Raw genomic sequence first — 17551 nt, 5'->3', positions numbered from 1 at the left:
CATTAACATCTCTAAGGTATTTTTAAACTCTTTTCATTGATTTGGATCCTTAAATTATATTTTGGAGAGTTTTGTGCTCTTGGTTGGGATTTTCATCATAGGGGTTGGGAAAACTTAATTTTTGTCAAATTCTTGTATGGGATTGGTTTCTTTTGATGATTTGCTTTAGATGTTGGCCCCTTATGGCAAAAAAAACATGTATTAAGGATGGATTTCATGATGTTCATGCATTGTTTTACATTATTGTTCATAGTGTGCACGCTGAGATGTTTGATAAAATGTCTCTTAGGCATTTTCTCGCTTGTTTGGACTCCGATGAGTACCAAACTTTGGGGTTTCTCATGTTTCCTCATTAGGAACATGTTTGGTTCATTGGTTGTGTATTTAACACACATTGCCCCACAAGTGCTTTTTCCATGCATTGGTCATGCATTGCACATAGCCACCTCTTGCACACATCTTTGCTACCATTGTCATGCATTGGTCTACACCTTGCTTCTTCATCCTAGAATATCATGTTTACCTTATGCTTTGTAGCATTTTACTTTGTCTTAGGTTTGAGCTTCGTTTTCTCATTCATCTCGCACCCTTCATGCATCATTATCATTGTTCATACCTTCATCTTTTGCCCTCTTTTCTCCTTGACCCTTTGTCTATTCTTGACAAAAAGGGAGAGATTATACTTTGAGAGTATACCGAAGTGTTTTTGTCATTTTTATATATTTCTGTATGACTCTTGTGCACATCCTTAAAGGGAAAAATTCTATTGCTCAAACACATTTGTAGGGGGAGAGATATTCCATAGGGGAGATGCATATACCAAGGAGGAGAAGACATTAAGTTAATAAGAAAACTTTGTTTTGTTTTTTTCTCTTTATGTTTGTTTTCTTGTATTGCATCGTGTTTGTGTATTGGACATGCATACTTCCTTATGCTATTGTGCTTCATTGAATGCATGTTCGGATGATCAATTGATTTGCTATGTGATCATTGTAGTCATTCCTATATGACTGTTTCGATGTATGATCAAGTTACTCACATGTTTCACATCATGTTTACATGATCGCAATTTACTTGTTACATTATACTTGTCCTTTTATTACTTGCTTTACCTTGAAGGTCTAATGTGTTTTGTGCAAGTGTTTCAAGTTACAGGTATACATGTTCCAAGTTCATCACAGCTCCTATGACTCATCAAAGGGGGAGTATTGATGTTGAAGAGCAGGAGCTGTCTATGTTTAATATTTTGCTTATTATTATCATATGTCTTAGTTTATATTTAGTATTTTGTTTTGTACCTTTGCTTTTGTAGCTTTTGTTTTGTACCCATGTTGCTTTTGTAAGCTTTTAAGGTTTGTTTCCATGTGTTTGTAGGATTTTATAGTTTGTACCATGCTTATGCAGCCTCTATGCTCTGTAGCCTAGTACTTTTAGCTAAATGTTATGCATTTTCTTTAAGTACTCTCACTCTTGTGCCCTAGTAGAATCTTGTTCCTAGATGCATATACTTCATGTATTGTGCATTGGTTGAGTGTTGGACATGCAAGTAATTTGCATTGAGCTTATTAGCTTGTATGTCCGGATGTTCATTCCAAATGTAAATGAGCATTGTGGTCACTATTTTATAGTGACTGCTTGTATGGTCAAGTCATGGTTTATTACTTAATTCCATTTTGCTTGATAGCATTGTGCTTACCTCATATGCATTACAAGTTTTTCTACATACAATGATCATATTGTATTATTGTGTTTCAAGAGATACTTGTTCATATGATTCAAGAGCTACACAGATTCTAGAGTTAGGTGTGAATGAGTTTTGTTCAACTGTTCCCAACTCACATGTTAAGTCTAGAGTTTGTTTTAGGGTTTTGTCACGGAATAACCAAAGGGGGAGATTGTAAGGTTGAATTTTATCAACCATCTTGTTGGCTTTATTCCGTGCCAAATTTGCTTATATTTTAGCAATTAGTAACCCTATATTTAGGTGGAAATCATGTAAGGGTAGTGTGTGAGAGAGTGTGAAGAAATGCTCAAGATTGTGCAAAGAATCAGGGACTCGCGACTAGATCTTACGGGTAGCTCGCGGCTTGCAAGCCGCCAGAAGTTGCACACGTGCCAAGCATGCAAAGAAGCTGAACCGTTATGCCAGCTGTAGCACTATAGGACAAAAAGTCCAGTCTGGCCGTTCAGTTACCTCGCGATTGGAACTCGCAGCTCAGACAAGTCGTGAGGCCAAGTTGCCAGCCAGCTCTGTTTTGGAAAAATTGACTCTTCGCCTTCCAAACACATACAAGTATAAATACCCCTTATACACACAAATTGTAGAGAGCTTCCAGAGAGAATATTGAGAGAGAAACCCTAGAGAAAAACAAGATTGACTCATCCCCAATCTTCACATAGAGACTCTTTAAATTCCTCTACTTTCACCCTCTCCATTGTTACATCCTTAAGAGGTACATTACCAAAACCTTTTCTCACCATACCCACATGTGTGAGAAGGCCATTTGGTGCTTGGAAAACAGTTAGGAAGGAACCAATTTCATATTGGTTGATGCTATGGCCTATAGCAGAATCCAGTAAACTAAAGAAGAAATAGGTTCGGCTTAATCTCGTTGGAGTAGGAGCTTGGAAGGCTTAGATACACTGAGTAAATTAGGTTTGGAGGGTCTTCTGCTATTCATGTATCCCAACTTGATTCTTTACTGGATTATTTACCGTTTAGAGGGCGGCGGAGAGGTTTTACGCCGAGGGCTTCGATTTCCTCTTCGATAACACATCGCTGTGTTGTCCTTGTGTTTGCATCTCTCTTCCCTTAATCTTTTCCATTTAATTTCTGTTGTGGAAGTGATTTTATTTGGTTTAGATTGTTTATCAATTCTGTTATATGCTTATGTTCATATTCCGCACATTAATTGTTTGATAATAAGCTTGAATTGATTATTTGGAAATTGAGGATCTAAACGTTCATAGTGTTTTATACACTTATTAAACATTCAACTACGTTGCTAACTAACGAAATTGTTAGCATTTTGGCGTTAAATTGCAAAAAAATCCAAATCAAATTTCTTAAACTTCAAGATGTAAAATCCAAGCAACCCAAAACTTCAACGGTGTACATTGCAATTTATCAAATTAAAATACAAACCAAGAATAAGAATATTTATTAATATACTATTAGAGCGTGGTTACTCTCTTAATTCCTCTTGTTCCTTCAAAATTTTATAACACCCCCAAAAAAACACACGTGAACACACAAAAGAGAAGGGTTTTGAAAGGCAACGAGTGTCTTTTAAGCTTAGGGTTTTAGATTTCAGAACTTGAATACCTTCGATTCCCAATTCCAGTTGCCGTTGTAGGTATGTATTTCGAAACATTATTCCATTTCTTTCTTTTTGCTTATTTTCTTTAAGAGTTCTTATAATTTCAGCAATGGTTCTTGCTTGTTTGCAATTACAATTTCCAAGTTGTTAATTGGTTGTGGTAAATCTTTTCGTTGAATAACCACTTTCCGCTTATATCAAAAATCAAAAATCAATTGATATATTAGTCTGTTGATGGAGAGCAATCATCATGGAGCAGATGAATTAAATTTTATTGTATCTATTAAAAAATAAAAAATTCATGAGTCACCCATAGCCGGAAATGGCATACTTGATTGATATCTCTGTTTTTAGGTTATGGGCTTACCACCTTGATTTTTAGTGTGGAAAATCAATATACATATATATATATATATATATATATATATATAATAAAAGTTAGGCTTAGAAGCTGTGGTTGCACCAAGTGGTCTCACCATATTGTAGAAATTTTTTTAGATTTTTAGATTTAAATATATATATTTATATATATAATTTTTCTTCTCCTATAATTTCTAAGTTATAAAAAAAAGTCTAATACATCTTAAATTGCAACAATGTATACTATACTAAAAACAAAAGGTTTAATGCATTTTAAAATGCAGCAACATAGACATAGTGTAATCTAATTCTTCTTATTTTTTAATTACTACACTAAAAAAAAAAAAAAAAAAAAAAAAAAAAAAAAAAAAAGATCTAATTCATGTTGCAGAATTTTTTTTTTTTTAGATTTAAATTGATAAGACACGTAAAAAAAAAAAAAAAAACTTTGGAAACATGGATAAAATAAGTAATTTACTTAGAAGCCGTGGTTGCGCCAAGTGACTTCACCAAATTACATAAATTTTTAAATTTAAAAAAAAAAAAATATATATATATATATATAATTGTTATGCCAAGTGGCTACACCAAATTGCAGTAAGTTTTTAGATTAAAAAAAAAAATTAATCTTATCAACTTCTTTGGATAAAGTAACAATAAGTGTTCTAATGAGCTTCTTCTTCATTTTTTTTTTTCTTTTTCTTTTTTTAAATTTTATAAAGTAACAATTTTACTCTTAGCTTACGTTAGTATTTTTTTTTTTTTGGGATAAACATTTATCCTACATCATCTATTTCCTAACAATAAAGTAACAAATTTAAAAGTATTATTTTTTCTTCTCAAAAAAATTTTTTTTTTGGGGATAAAGTAACAAAAAAATAGCTAATATGTATTAACTTTAATGTAAACTAAAAAAAAAAAATTCTAATAAGAATCTAATAACATTAACTATTTTTTTGGGATAAAGTAAAAAAAAAAAAAAAACTAATATGTTTTAATCTTATCAACTTCTTTGGATAAAAATAACAATAAGTGTTCTAACGAGCTTCTTATTTTTTAATTACTACACTAAAAAAAAGGTATAATTCATATTGCAGAATTTTTTTAGATTTAAAATGATAAGACTCGTAAAAAAAATATATAACTTTGGAAACATGGATAAGAGTATCTCCAGTAGATTCTCCAAATTTTTGTACTGTTTAAAGAATGAACAGTAACTTTTACCTTTTAACTACCTACTTTTTCAAATACGCTTTTCAACAGATTCTTTATCCATTCTCTATCTCATTTAAATATTAATTTTTCGTTTTTTTTTTAATATTTCTTTATTCTTCCTTTATTCAGTATATTTTTCAAATATCCAACTGCTATTTTTTTTTTTTAAATTTCATAACATTTTCAAATTTTGTAGCAGAAAGAGAACAAGAGGAGAGTTTTTTTCTTTTTTTTCTTTTCTTTCAGTTGTTTGATTTTGTTGGTTGACTTCAATGATCTCACAGTGTTGGAATTTGAGAAGACAACAAGAAGAATCCAAGAAAAAAAATATAAAGGTAGAGCCTCCATTCACTTGTTCTGTGAGAAGCAACGGAGAGAGAGTATGAGAGAAAAAAGGAATCCAGAAGAAAGAGAAAGAATTGATATAATAGTAGTTGGTATAATTTTTTAATCAAAAAAAATCTAATTGCTAATGTATAGTAGCCCATCAAACTTGATGAGTTACTATTCATAAGCAAAAAATAAATTGTGATTTAGAGATTCCATTGGAGACCATTTTTTTGGTTTCATTCTCTATTATAGAGATTATTTTGTTTTTACCTAAGCTATTGGAGATGCTCTAAGATAACCAATTTACTTAGATTAGGATCTTGTAACCATTAGTATTTTATTTAAAATTAAAAATAAAAATTATAGATAAAAAATAATTTTACAAAAAAATACACGCTATTTTTTTTTTGGATAGAAACATTTTTTAACAATATATATATATATATATATAATTGATTAGAATTTCACATAGGATAGGTGTCTCTTTAATTCCAAACCATCTAATAATTTCTCTTATAATTTAACTTCAATATAATTTGAAATTCTATGTCTAATAGAACTCTCCCAAGTCCTAACTTCCAAGGTTTTTTGGATAAACATGCATTTAAGTGATGAATTTTACTTTTTTTTTAAAACATTAATTGTGATAAATTTTTTTAATACATATCTTTTTCTTAATAATTCTATTTATTTTATAATTCCTAAATTGATTAAAAATCTAATATCTTCACAATTGAAAATTCTCTATATATATAACTTTTTTTTTTTTTTTTGTATTCTTATATATTTATATGCACAACTTCTTCATTTAAGTGTTCTTTCTTTCTTTTTTTCCTTTTTACTTTTTGGAGATAGAAACATTACTTATTGTTCTAATCAATTTTTTCTCTCCCCATTATTAATAATAAGTTTGTGTCTCTCTTTTTGTTTGCAGTAGAAAGCAGGTATGTTTCTATTCTTTTTTCTTTTTTTTTTGTAATGGTTTTGCTTATGAGTCATAAATGCAATTTAAAATCCATAAAATCAATTATATAAACCTCTATAAATATTATTTGAGCTTGTTTTGTTTGTAGTAAAATGTTTTATCAAAGCCACCATCCACACTATTATAGGTATGTTTCTTTTCTTTGTTTTTGTTTTTTTGAGTCATAAAATCAATTTTAAATCCATGTAATTCATTATATAAGCCTATATAAATAATTCTTTTCTTTATTTTTGTTTTATGTTTATGAGTCATAAAATTTTGGGGCCCCCCTTCCACTTGGGGGCCTTAGGCAATGGCCTAATTGGCCTAGTGGAAAGGCCGACCCTACCCACCTATCTCAAACCACTACACCAGCAGACCCATTTCTCTATCAACCAAACCGAATATAGCTCGTGAGCTCTCTTCCTTTGGCCTTATTGGAAGAAATATAGTTAGCAAAGCCGTCAACAAGAACAAGGTTAGAGCTATTCTCTCCAAGGCTTGGACAACCCAATATTGCTGGGGTTTTGATTTTGGGAATAGGCCGTTCAATGGTTGTGAAAAGGTGTAGTGTTTGTAGATCCTATGTTTTGTGTTTATAGTTTAGGCAAACAAGTGTCGTAGGAATACCTTGGAATTTTTGTTTTGATTTGGGCAAAACGTTGCCGTTTAGAGAGTTGGCAGTAGTGCATTTTCCTTCTTTTGAAATGGTGTCATTTTGAATGGCTAAATGTGGCAAAAATAAAACACATCAGCATGCTTACGTGTCACTTAACACCTTAAACTAACGGAGGGTGGGGTTTTGGTAATGGAACCAAACTTTAGGGTGTAAAATCAAATGGATTTTTTTGAAAATAATACTATTTTGCCTCTCAAGGATTTGACAATGGAGAGGAAGAGAGTTGAGGAATTTGAAGAGACTCTAAGGTAGAGATTGTGGGTGAAGCAATCTGGTTTTTCTTTAGGGTTTCTCTCTCAAAATTCTCTCTGGAAGCTCTCTTTCAATCGTGGGTTAAAGGGGTATTTATACTGGAGTGGGAGAGGAATGTGAAACGTCAGGTTTTACAAAACAGGGGTGGCTCGCGGCTTGATCTCGCAGCTTGACCAAGTCGCGAGATCCAGTCGCGAGTTAACCGTATGGCCAGTTGTCCTGTTTTGTCCTATAGTGCTCCAGCTAGCATGACTGTTCATCTTCCAGCATGCTTGGCACGTGTGCAGCTTCTGACGGCTTGCAGCCGCGAGTCCACCCGCGAGTCTCTGTTTTCTTGCACATTCTTGAGCAAACTTCACTCTATCTCACTCACTACCCTTACAACAAACCCACCTAAATACAGGGTTACTAAATGCTGAATTACAAGCAAATTTGGCATGGAATAAAGCCAATTAGATGGTTGAATAAATTCAACCTTACAATCTCCCCCTTTGGCTATTCCGTGACAAAACCCTAAAACAGACTCTAGACTTAACATGTGAGTTGGGAACAATTGAACAAAACTCACTCACACCTAACTCTAGAAGCTGTGAAGCACTTGAATCATATGAACATAATACTCCTGAAACACAACAATACACCATGATCATTGTAAGCAGAAAATTATAAATGCATATGAAACAGGCAAATATGAAATCAAGCAAAGATGGAGTTAATAAACAAACCATGGCTTGATCAACCAAGTGAACATCACAAGGTAGTGATCACAGTGCTCATTCACACTTGGAATGAACACAATGACATACAAGTTAACAAGCACAAGGCAAGACACTTGTATGCTCAACACTCAACCAATGCATAACACACAAGGCATATGCATCTAGGAACAATCCTACAAGGGCACAAGAGTGACAGTACATAAACCAAAATGCAGAACATTTAGATTAAAGTATTGATTTCAACATAGCATAAAGGCTGCACTAAGCAAGGTACATACCATAAAGCCTACAAAACTATGCATAAAACATTAACCCTAAAAGCTTACAGAAGCACATGGGTACAAACACATTATATTGAATAAAAACTTAAACAATATAAACTAAAAGTGCTTAAAATTTCTCCCCTTCAAAGTGATGAGAAGCTGTGATGCACTTGGAACATATATACTTGTAACCTGAAACATTTGCACAAAACACATTAGACCCTCAAGGTAAAGCAAGTAATAAAAGGACAAGTATAATGTAACAAGTAAATTGCAATCAAGTAAACATGATGTGAAACATGTGAGCAACTTGATTAAACACCAAAACAGTCATATAGAAATGACTACAATGATCACATAGCAAAGCAATTGATCATCTGAACATGCATTCAAAGAAGCACAATAGCATAAGGAAGTATGCATGTCCAAAACAAAAACATGATGCGAAGAGAATCACAAAACATAACTCAAAGCACCATAAAGCCTGTGCTTGTTCAAAACAAAGTTTTCTTATTATCTCAATGTCTTCTCCCCCTTGGTATATGCATCTCCCCTATGGAATATCTCTCCCCCTACAAATGTGCATGAGAAATAGAATTTCTCCCCCTAAGGATGTGCACAAGAGTCATAATGAAATGACAAAACACTCCGACATACTCACTAGAGTATACTCTCCCCCTTTTTGTCAGGAATAGACAAAGGGTCAAGGAGAAATGAGGGTAAGAGAAGAAGGTAAGAACAAAGAGAATGATGCTGGAGGGAAAAATGAAAAATTTTTGAAAACAACTTTGAAAATAACCCTCAATATGCAAAACATGCGATTTTCGCGACTGAGTGAGTCGCCACAAAGTCGCCAGTTCAAGCCGCCAAAACACTCAAAGACAAAAGATTGAAAATTTTTCTAAGTGTTTTTCGCGACTGGAAGGTCTACCCGCAAGAGAGTCGCGAGCTGAGCCGCCAAAATCTCTGAGTAACCCTCGCGACTGGACCTTCCACTCGTGAACAAGTTGCCAAAAATGACCCGCGAAGACACAACTGAGTCTCGCGACTTGACTTACCCGCGACAGAGTCGCCAAAACAGGGCAAAACTGGGTTTCTTGAAAATTTTCAGATTTTTTAACAAAATACTTTCCAAAAACACCTAAAACACTCAAAAATCTTTTTGCGCTTGAATTAACAAAGATTGAGCATGTGAAAACACATTTCATCAAGTACAATCACACAAATGAATATGGCATTTATTGAACATAAACTTGTGTGTTATGTGTGGATATCAACAATGAGATAGTCCTTAGTCTAATGTGAAGCTTCAATGATCAATTCAACCAAGGCATACACAATTAGCACTAGATCAAGTGATCCATCTCAATTATAGAAATATGTATATATGACCTCCCACAAAACTTGATAACATATCTTGGAGCTTTACATTTGACTCCATAACATTTGATCATTTTAATCTCTTGAGACAATCACCTCTCATTGTGAGAGTGATATTCGATATTTCACTTTAATGAACAAGCCTTTGGCTTTTTGAATAAACATTCTCTTTAATATAAGGTCGCTTACCCTTTTTCCTAGTCGAATACTAGAATGTGCGACAGGCTTTTGCAGCTCAATATCTCTTTTCATTTGGAGATTTACATTTGGTGAGCTCTTCTTAGCAAAAACAAAAATAAAGAGTGGGAAGATATATAGACACAAGTCTATGCAAGTTTCAAGATCAACATAACCATTCACTAATCATTCATGACAAGTTTGAAGATCTATTTACAACAATCACATAGATTTCAAGATTTCTCCCACAGTGATATGAGTGCAAAGAAACAAGAAATGCTCGAAAATGCACAAAGCCATTAGCACAAAGGTACAAGGCAAAACAAGTTTTGAGACAAAACTCAACAACGTCGATCAAACTTTTTGATTTTTTCACTTTTTATGTGGTTTTGGATATTTTACTCACACAAAACTGAAATATAAAAGTAAGATAAAAAACAAAACAATGCATACAAATAAATGCAAGATGCACAAAATGCATGAAGATATGACATTTAATGCATGAAGGGTCCTACAAAGATCGAAAGAATTAGATCAAGGACCAAAAGAGCAAAAGCTCAACCATAGGAACCCTTCCTCATCCAAACGGAATGATTGTTTGGAATGAGTGTCTCATGAGAAATGAGACGAGGGTTGGAAGAATGAGAACCGGAGATGCACATAGTCAAGGAGTTAAGAGCATTAAACATTTTCTTTAACAACATGCTATTTTCACTTAAAACCGGTTTACTCTTTTTAGCACAACTTCCAAAAAGCTCAAGTTTTTCTTTTCTTTTGATTCTTTTAAAAGCATGAAACTTAGAGCATTGAGGTCTTACATGACCAAAGGCACCACAATGGTGACACACAATGTGTTTAGCTCTACTAGGCTTTTTGGGAAGAGATCTAGCAACAAAGGTTTGTTCTCTTTTTAACTTGGGGCATTGGGGTCTTATGTGACCAATCACACCACAATGGTGGCAAGTTGGAACAAACTTAGATCCATCCAAAGCCTTAGGTTGAGACCTAAATAGAGGCTTTGACTTAACAGCCTTTCTCTCCACCTTTTGATTTCTTTTATGTGGAGGAATGTACACTGATTTGTCCTTTAAGGTAGAACACACACTAGGCACAAAATCGGGTACCACAACATGATTGCAACAAATATTATCATCCATTTTATCAATGGGTTCAGCAATCAAACACTTGGCATGCATCTTAAGAGATTCATTTTCACATTTAAGATCATCAACAAGTTTGTTAGACAAAACAAGTTTAGCATCCAAGTCCATATTCAAACATTCAAACTCTTTCAGCTTTTCAAGAGAAATTTCAGCAAGTTTTTTATATTTCTCAACCAATTTGTTGGATTCATTGAGCTTAGCAATCAAATCATCCTTTTCAAAAAATAACTTGCTCAAATTCTTTTGAAACTTCTTAGCATTTTTCTTCAAGAGTTTGTCAACAACACCCATGGATTCAAATAACATGTCATCACACTTATGAGGATTAACACTCATAGAGGCATTTTCACAAACATGTGGCATGTTACATTCATCACCAACCAAATCATGCAAAGAGGCATACAAAGCACAATCCATGGCAAATAAACACAAGGGGTCAAGGATCACACTTAGGTATTTAAACCACAACAAGTGTACCCGCTCTGATACCAATTGAAAGTTCAAAAACGTGTACAAAACACCTTTGAACGTTTAGACCCCCAAAATACAACTTAACCAATTCAAGCAAAATGTCAAACAACTAGTGTGCGGAAACTTAACACATGCTATAATATGAAATTGGTTAAAAACTATCTAAGCCATAACAAAATAAAATCCACAGCAGATAATAATAAGGCAAAGATAGAGAGGAAGGAAGATGCAAACACAAAGACAACACGCGATGTGTTATCGAAGAGGAAACCGAAGTCCTCGGCGAAAAACCTCTCCGCCGCCCTCCAAGCGGTAATCAATCCACTAGAAAATACAGTTGGGATACAAGGACAGCAATAGACCCTCCAAGCCTAATCTACCCAGTGCACCTAAGCCCTCCAAGCTTCTTGCTCCAACGAGGTTGCGCCGAACCTTTTTCTTTTCTAGCTTCCCGGATTCCGCTATTATACCATAGTATCAACCAATGAAGATTGGTTCCTTCCTAACTGCTTCCCAGAAATCCAAACAACTGTCTCACAGAGATGATAATGGTGAGAACCAGGTTTGGTATAATGCCTCTCAAGGATTTGACAATGGAGAGGAAGAGAGTTGAGGAATTTGAAGAGACTCTAAGGTAGAGATTGTGGGTGAAGCAATCTGGTTTTTCTTTAGGGTTTCTCTCTCAAAATTCTCTCTAGAAGCTCTCTTTCAATCGTGGGTTAAAGGGGTATTTATACTGGAGTGGGAGAGGAATGTGAAACGTCAGGTTTTACAAAACAGGGGTGGCTCGCGGCTTGATCTCGCGGCTTGATCTCGCGGCTTGACCAAGTCGCGAGATCCAGTCGCGAGTTAACCGTATGGCCAGTTGTCCTGTTTTGTCCTGTAGTGCTCCAGCTAGCATGACTGTTCATCTTCCAGCATGCTTGGCACGTGTGCAGCTTCTGGCGGCTTGCAGCCGCGAGTCCACCCGCAAGTCTCAGCCGCAAGTCTCTGTTTTCTTGCACACTCTTGAGCAAACTTCACTCTATCTCACTCACTACCCTTACAACAAACCCACCTAAATACAGGGTTACTAAATGCTGAATTACAAGCAAATTTGGCACGGAATAAAGCCAATTAGATGGTTGAATAAATTCAACCTTACAAAGTCTCTTTTCGTTGAATAACCACTTCCTACTTACATCAAATATAAAAAATCAATTGATATATTAGTATGATGATGGAGAGCAATCATCGTGGAGCGGATGAATTAAATTTTATTGTATCTATTAAAAAATATAAATTCCTGAGTCACCCATCATCATAAATGGCATACTTGATTGATATCTCTGTTTTTAGGGAGAAAATGGGCTTTTGCCCCTTTTTTTTTTTTTTTTTTTTTTTTTTAAATCCAGCATTTTGCCCCATTTCCCAAACTAACTAGGGAAATGTCCCTATTTTGAAACTCGATTTTCTAAAAATTGAGTTTTAGTTTAAAACTCGATTTTTGGACAATCGACTTATATAACAAACTATAAATAAATAAATAAATAAAATTTTTGGAGCCCTATAGTGGCGTTTTAAGGAGCCCTATAGTGACGTTTTAAGACCCTATAGTGGCGTTGTGGAACTTGAGCTCTATGAACTCGAGTTCCATGCAAGTTTTTATTTTATTATTATTTTTAAAAAAAAGTTTGATCATCCCATACCTATAGTGATGTTTTAAGGACCCTGTAGTAGCGTTTTGAAACTCGATTTTTGGACAATCGAATTATAACAGGGGCATTTCCCTAATTAGTTTAAGAAATGGGGCAAAATGCTAGATTTATTTTAAAAAAAGGGCAGAGGCCAGTTTTCTCCCTGTTTTTAGGCTATGTGCTAGGCTTTTACTGCCTTGATTTTTAGTGTGGAAAACCAATATATATATATATATATATATATCATATCATATCATATTATATATAATAAAAGTTAGGCTTAAAAGCCGTGGTTGCACCAAGTGGCCTCACCATATTATAGAAATTTTTTAAAATTTTTAGATTTAAATATATACAATTTTTCTTCTCTTATAATTTCTAAGTTATAAAAAAAAAGTCTAATGCATCTTAAATTGCAGCAACATATACTATACTAAAAAAAAAGGTTTATGCATCTTAAAATGCAGAAACATAGACATAGTGTAATCTAATCCTTCTTATTTTTTTAATTACTACACTAAAAAAAAAAGAGCTTTAATTCATATTGCAGAATTTTTTTTATTTATTTTTTTTAGATTTAAAATGATAAGACACGTGAAAAAGAATATATATATATATATATATATATATATATAACTTTGGAAACATGGATAAGATAAGTAATTTACGTAGAAGTCGTGGTTGCGCCAAATGGCTTTATCAAATTGCAAAAATTTTAAAAGGTTTTTTAATATATATATATATATATATATATATATAATTGATGTGCCAAGTGGCTACACCAAATTGCAATAAGTTTTTAGATTAAAAAAATAATAATAATCTTATCAACTTCTTTGGATAAAGTAACAATAAGTGTTCTAATGAGCTTCTTCTTCATTTTTTTTTTCTTTTTTTTTAAAATTTTATAAAGTAACAATTTTACTCTTAGCTTACGTTAGTTTTTTTTTTTTTTTTTTTTTTTGGATAAACATTTATCCTACATCATCTATTTCCTAATAATAAAGTAACAAATTTAAAAGTATTATTTTTTCTTCTCAATTTTTTTTTTTAGGGATAAAGTAACAAAAAAATAGCTAATAAAGTAACGCTTTGTTTGTTTCAATGGAAAACATTGTGTAAAAATAGTTTTCTGTATTTTCCAGTGTTTGGTAGCATTAGAATAAATGAATTAAAAGAAAATTATTTTTAGTCAACATAAAAAGTATGGCTTATTTTAAGAGATTATTTTCCATTAATTTTTTTTGGAAAACAACTCTATCTCATAGCAAGCTAAATAAGGGAAGTTATAAGATTGTTTTTCAACTCATTTAAGGTTACTACCAAACATAAGAAAATAAGATAGTTTTATGAAAAATGTTTTTGGAAAATTACTCATTTTCTAGAAAACATCATTGCTGAAACAAACAGAGTGATGTAAACTAAAAAAAAAAAAATCTAATTACAATCTAATAACATTAACTATTTTTTTGGGATAAAGTTAAAAAAAAAAAAAAAAAAAAAAAAAAAAAAAAAAAAACACCTAATATGTTTTAATCTTATCAACTTCTTTGGATAAAAGTAACAATAAGTGTTCTAATGAGCTTCTTATTTTTTAATTACTACACTAAAAAAAAAGGTATAATTCATATTGTAGAATTTCTTTTTTTTTTAGCTTTAAAATGATCAAACTTGTAAAAAAAATATAACTTTGGAAACATGGATAAGATAACCAATTTACTTAAATTAGGATAGTGTAACCACTAGTATTTTATTTAAAATTTATAATTATAGATAAAAAATAATTTTACAAAAAAATACACGCTATTTTTTTTTTTTTTTTTTTTTGGATAGAAACATTTTTTAACAATATATATATATATATATAGTTGATTAGAATTTCACATAGGATAGGTGTCTCTTTCATTTCAAACCATCTAATAATTTCCCTTATAATAATTTAACTTCAATATAATTTGAAATTCTATGTCTAGTAGAACTCTCGCAAGTACTAACTTCCAAGTTTTTTGGATAAACATGCATTTTAAGTGGTGAATTTTACTTTTTTTAAAACATTAATTGTGATAAATTTTTTTAATACATATCTTTTTCTTAATAATTCTATTTCTCTTATAATTCCTAAATTGATTAAAAATCTAACATCTTCACAATTGAAAATTCTCTCTCTATGTATATATACGTTTTTTGTTTTGTTTTTTTTTTTTTTTTTTTTGTATTCTTATATATTTATATGCACAACTTCTTAATTTACGAGTTCTTTCTTTCTTTCTTTAATTTTTTATTTATTTTTTTTTTAGACAAGATAAAATTTCTATTCTAGCCTAATCTAAGTGTATATGTGTGTGAAGCTCCCTCCTAGAGACTTGAACCCCAGCCCTTACCCCCCACACCTCACAAGCATTTATACTTGTAGAGTAACCACCGCACCAAGGATGCGCGGTGGTGCCACCATCCACATTGTAGGGATAAGGGCCCAAAACCATATGTTGGGCCTTGGGCTTTGTCCAAGGACATTAATAGGTCCGAGGAGGAGTAAATAGTTGTTTGATGTTCCCAGTTAAAGTCTCATAAGTAGGGAACGAATGAAAGATAGTCTGAGGAGGAAATTTACATGTACATTGTTGCTTTTCCTGGTTCCTTGGTAAATTTACATGCCTTTTATTTTTCCTGGCTCCTTGGTACATCTACATTGTTGCTTTTCCAAATGAATTCTTATTTTGTCATGCGAACAGATTTGAACCATGTGGAAGATAGTGCTGGAGGTCCTGATCTCACTGTAGGGTTTCTACCAAAGTTCGACAAATTTACTCTTCTGCAGGTTACATCTGAAAATCTGCTTTTATTTATTTTTCTCAGTACCTCTTACAGGTTTAAAACTTCATGATGTTTGATATAATGGCTCATTCAGTGCTTTTGTGCTTTTGAATATTTCTAAACTTGGACTTCAAAATAGCTATGAGCCTCACATATAAAGAAATTGAAACTCTCTCTCTCCACTTTCACTTTTTTGCTTGCACTTCAATCACTATTGACCTATTGCTGAACTGCTTTTGGGCAAGGTTCATGCAAGATGCTTCTCCTGTGCCCGTTTGGTTCCACATTTTGAGCTCAAAAAGCGCTTTTTGAAAAAAGCCAGTCCTAAATTTGCATTTGGTTAAGCCCAAAACGCAACTTTTTGATAAAAGTTGCGTTTTGGGCATAGAGCAAAAACGCGCACAAACGCGAAAATTTTTATGGACCTCTGAGGGTCCATAAATGAAAACGTGCAGTGCGCATTTTGGATGGGTTACCGTTGCTACGGTAGAATTACGGAAATACCCATTCAATTAGAACATCAACTCTTTCGGAAACAGTAGATTAAGAACCAAAAAAAAAAAAAAAAAAATTAGAACAACTCTTTCGGAAACAGCAGATCAAGAACAGAAAAAAAGAAAAGAAAATTTAGAACAACTCTTTCGGAAACAGCAGATCAAGAACAAAAAAAAAAATTAGAGCAACAACTCTTTTGGATCAACAGCAGATCAACAACAACAACAAGAAAATTAGAACAACAGCAGATCAAGACCCTCTAGCGGATCAAAAAGACAGATGAAAAAAAAAAGGGGGGGGAGAGATTTACCGACCATCCAATCTTCCTGATCATCCAATCTTTCCGATCATCCAAGAACAAGAAAAAAAAATAGAAAAAGAAGAAGGAGAGCTGGTTCCTTCGTTCGTTTTGAAGTGCTGAGAGAACAAAAAAAAAATAGAAGAAGGAGGAGAGCGACTGTTCTGGCCTGAAGTGCTAAGAGGAAAAAAAAAAAAAAAAAAAAGAAGAAGAAGGAGAGTGATTGTTCTGGACTGAAGTGCTAAGAGGAAAAAAAAAATAGAAGAAAGAGCTGTGGAATGAATGTTCTAGATAGTGCTGGTGTGGTAGGAATAAAAGAGGAACGAAGGAAAAAACAAAAGAAGGAAAAAACAAAAGAAAAGAGTGTGGGTACGTGGGTGGAGGAGAAAAAAAGAGGGGGAAAAAAAAAAAAAAAAGGGAAGGGGAGCCCACATGTGTGTGTGGAGAGAAAAAAAAAGAGAGAGAAAAAAAATTATATAACAATATTTTTACAATAAATTTTAAGGTAGGTTATTATTAGCTAATATTGGTGAGAAAAAAATAATTTTTTTAGAAAGAGAGAAAAATAATTTTAATAGTATGTTAAAATTAAAATTAGTATCAATTTTTATCACAATATTTTCACAATACTTTTATAATAAATCTTAAGTGATAGGTTATTATTAGCTAATATTGGTGAGAAAAAAATAATTTTTTTAGAAAGAGAAAAATTGATTTAAGTATGATGAAGTAATTGATTTAAGTATGAAACAAACTCACATAAAAAATTAAAAAAAAAAAAGTATGAAATAAATTCCATTATATATATACATTGTCATTTTTGGTAATTTATCCCTCAAACTGCCACTTTTATAAGTGCTAGTCAAACACTCAGCTTTTTCATTATGCACTTTTTAACAGTTTTTACCAAACATTCAGTTTTTTAAAACTCTACTTTTTCATTATGCACTTTTAACAAAACTCCACTTTTTCATT

The sequence above is a fragment of the Quercus robur genome, chromosome 4 (assembly GCF_932294415.1).
Source record: "Quercus robur chromosome 4, dhQueRobu3.1, whole genome shotgun sequence".
Lineage (NCBI taxonomy): Eukaryota > Viridiplantae > Streptophyta > Magnoliopsida > Fagales > Fagaceae > Quercus > Quercus robur.
The sequence above is the reverse complement of the archived record's forward strand: the minus strand, read 5'-3'. Positions refer to the sequence as shown.